Genomic DNA, 3,876 nt, shown 5'->3' with positions numbered 1-3,876 from the left:
TTTGGCCTACTTAATTTCCACCTGGTGGCAATTTTGGTATCTACAAAAGAGCTCAAAGGACATGGGTTAGAATATCATCTATAGCCACTGAGAAGGAATAAAAGGTCCGTGACTTTGCTTAATGAATAAACTATTATTATTTTGTCCCATTTGATATCTTTCCCTTCGTTTCTGCATTTTATCATTTCTCGGATTAAATTTATTCTTTAAAGTTTTTCTACAGACAAAAGGCAGGTGGAGGACATGGGGGTTGGGGGGAGGGGAAGGACCATAGTGTCCTGGTCAGTTTCACTGCCAAACTTATCACCTCTGGAGAGGAAAGTGGAGGAGGTGAGGGGGGGCTACCACATTCCCCTCTGCACACATCTGAATTTTTTTGGGCCTTTTGTGAAAAGGTACTAACCTACATTTGAGTAGTAAAAATGAGAGAAAAAACTGTGGAAAAGTAAACTAAAGGAGTATTGTGGACAACTTGAGAAGTCTTTATTTAAATAAAGGAATGTAAAAGCAGTGGCTGTTTTTGAGCAGATTAGTAACAGCAAGCTCAGTAGAGAAGTAACTATAAGGTTAGGATCTAAGTATGGAAAAGAGAAATACCCAGGATCAGTCTGTGAAACTTTTCCACTTGGGTTCCAACACCAGGCTCAGAATAATAATACTCTGGATTACTGCCCCCAATGTTTGTAGTTCATGAAGAACCCAAGAGGTGATCTGTGATAACAACAGAAACGGTCTAAAAAGCTTTTTAGCCTCTATCAGAGACCTATAAGGCTTCTTGTCACAGAAAGTGAGCGAAGAGAGAATTTCATTAAATAGTTGGCCAGCAAGGTCATGTGGTGCTTCCACTTTTGCTTCTATCCAACAAATTCTCCAAACAGCAGCCAGAGCAATCTCTGAAAATTCACAAACTTTGCTGTAGTGCAGCTTCAGTGGTTTTCCTAGGATCTTTCAAAGTAGAGCTGGTGAGGAAGAGTCCTAGGTTCCTTTCTGGTTGTGAGCCTACTACAGCTCCCTAGGGTGGTATTTCCCTTCCATTTCCTTGCTTGGAGAAGTCAGCTTGAGATGTTCTGATAAAGGAGAGTACCAGGGATGAAAGACAGAGAGAAGGAAGACTAACAGTATTGAAGCCCTGAAATCCAGTCTCACTTCGAAGCCTGGTATGCCATAGCTCTTTTTGAATTTGGTTATGTTTTTGCCCATGCTAGTTTGAATTGGATTTCTGTCTCTTGAAGCCCCAAAGATCCTGAGTAATAACCTCCCCTTCAGTGTTGAGTTTCATAGAGCATCTAACGGGCTCAATGTTTTTTTTTTTTTTTGGCTTGTTCAGTAAGTTTATTATTGTTTTTATCTGAAAAATCTTGATAGAAGATTGTGGTCTGGTTTATTAACTCTCGGCAGCCCATTTGAGCACTAAGGAAGCTTGCCTTCTTCTGAGCTACCTGATCTTTCTTCTGGGCAAGCGACATTTTGGGCTGATTCCACCTCTTCTTTTTAACTTCTTTCTTAGGCTTCTCATACACTGGATTCTCTTGTATTGCAGCATGAGCTTTTTTACAAAAAAAAAAACTCCATCATGTATGGAGTTATGTTGTTCTTCATGAATGGAGAGAATTGTTTCTTATAAGTATCCTCATCTTCTTCAATCAGATAATACATGTAATCTGCAGCATTGTCCCCCATGATGTGCTTTGGGTGTACCTCAGCACTGAATTCTTTGCTTTCTGAATCATAACTAGGGAACCATTTGGTACTGTGAGGGATAGACAAACCTTCATTGACAGCTACCTTCAGGGCCCCAGAAGCTTTATTCCCAGTAGTAGTCCTGGCAAGTCCTGCATCGAAGTAACAGGTGAAGGTACCAGGTTGACCATCAATGCTTTCCACATTGTATTCATCTCCAGTCACCTTGACTTGGTCTTCGTAAATTCTGTCCATACCAAACCTATTCAGAAGCCTGCAGGCCAGCAGCAGGCCAGTACAATGTGGCACAGCATAATTTGTGAGGCCAACCGTCACCCACACTTTGGGAGTTCGTGAGCATAAGCTGCACAAATGATCACGTCTCCTTCTATACGGGCGTAAGCAGTCTGACAATTGATACCTCTGTTCATTACACGAACGATCATTCTATATTTGGTGTGCTGTACTTATTTTTATCTTGGATTACCAGTTGTTTCCAAGCATAGTAGTCAGTTTTGCCTTCTTGCTGTCTGCTGAACTTCACTTGGTATGTCTTGAAGTAAGCCTTGTTCTCAAGAACTTTAGCAAACCCCATCCTGCAGAACAGAGTTCAGACACTTCGGCTTGCCACAGAGTTGCAGGACCAGTACTGTTCTGGCTGGGGGTGGGGTGGGGTGGGGTGGGGTGGGAAGCTCAATTTGAATTGTTCTTCGGGTGAGGTTTATGAGAATTTATGGGATATAAAGTCCTTATGTCTGCCTTATACAAACACAGAATTCTGCCTAGTTGAAGGGGGAAGTAGGTCAGAGGTGACTCAAAGAGTCATGACATTTATATCCTAAAATACATCTTGTTACTGTGGTAGTCATTAGGGCAGCTTACCACTATTCCAGTTCCTCTTTGAGTCATCACCCCCCATGACATTGGATGTAGCAATAAGATTTGCTTTGACAAAAAAAAAAAAAAAAGATTTGCTTTGACAAATGCAATGCAAATGGGAGTGACATGGGACAGTTCTAGACGGAATCTTCAAGAGGTTACATGATGTTTACATGTTCCCTTCTCACTACTCTGGAGATGATGGAAGCACATGTTGAGATGAAACTTCTATCATCTGAGTGAGTGATTATGGTGGGCTGAGACCTCCTGCCAGCCCACTTGTGATCACGTGGATGAGAAATAAATGTTTGTTAAGTCACCGAAATTTGGGGGTTGTTTTCGCCATAAAACCTATCCTATCCTGACTGACACAGTCATTCAAAAGGTTGAGTAATATAATTCTGGAAGACTTTGACTTTGGACTTGAGAATCTATAATGAACATAATTATGGGGAGAGTGGAAGTAAAGATCTCAACTGATATCTAGAAGACATCATAGCTACCTGAGATTTTGTAGAACTTGTGTTAGATTTTTGATAGAGTCTGCTAATGATTCCTCTCAAATCTATTTTAAAGCTCTAGATAAAGGTTTTATTTTGCTGTTTTTCCAAAATCTGTTATTGTTGGTGACCTCTGATCCTTATTAAACATTTTTCATTAACTCCTCAAGTACAATTCAATCTAGGTACACTCAAAACAGAAGCCATTTGCTTTTTATAAACAGAAACCTAGCCCTCAAAATTCCATTTTTAATCACGTGGTTTGCTATATTTTTGCTCAGTTTTTGTTCTAGTCTCATTTTTAGGAAAATTCTTGTTTGGGTCACCAGGACAGAATTTTATATGCAGAGCAAATGGGCTTTAGGGATATCTACAACATTATTTGTTGGAGGTAATGTATACAAAGGATATTGCCAATGGATTTGAGGTGACTTATCCTTACAGAGATTAAGGGGAAGATTTGCAGTCATAACCTACAGTGCATTTATAGCTCTTACATCTTATGTATGTAAAATCACTATATAAGGTCATGTATGATAATTAGATTTCTCTATTTTTTGCAGTTGTACTAATTCAAACTGAGATTCTCCTTTTCCCCCAAATTTCATATATAGATTTTGGTATTTATCTCATTTATCATTGCTTGCTATAGGAGAAGATGTGAATACTTAAGTTATATCTTGATGCCAAGATGTTGGGAGCACCTAGATCCACCTGGATACTTTTCGATACTTGGGAGCAGATGTTAACAATTGTCACAAGATATCAAGATCCCACAAGAAGGTGAAATAATCAAATGAGACCCTCGAAAAGTAGT

General features: G+C 39.6%; 1 pseudogene; it reads right to left on the bottom strand.

Annotated features, from left to right (window-relative positions):
• Positions 1-1,410: 1,410 nt before the first annotated feature.
• LOC122432012 lies at positions 1,411-2,275 on the bottom strand (annotated as a pseudogene).
• Positions 2,276-3,876: the final 1,601 nt, after the last annotated feature.

This window comes from Cervus canadensis, chromosome 30, assembly GCF_019320065.1.
Source record: "Cervus canadensis isolate Bull #8, Minnesota chromosome 30, ASM1932006v1, whole genome shotgun sequence".
In the NCBI taxonomy this organism is placed as follows: domain Eukaryota; kingdom Metazoa; phylum Chordata; class Mammalia; order Artiodactyla; family Cervidae; genus Cervus; species Cervus canadensis.
The sequence above is the reverse complement of the archived record's forward strand: the minus strand, read 5'-3'. Positions and strand labels throughout refer to the sequence as shown.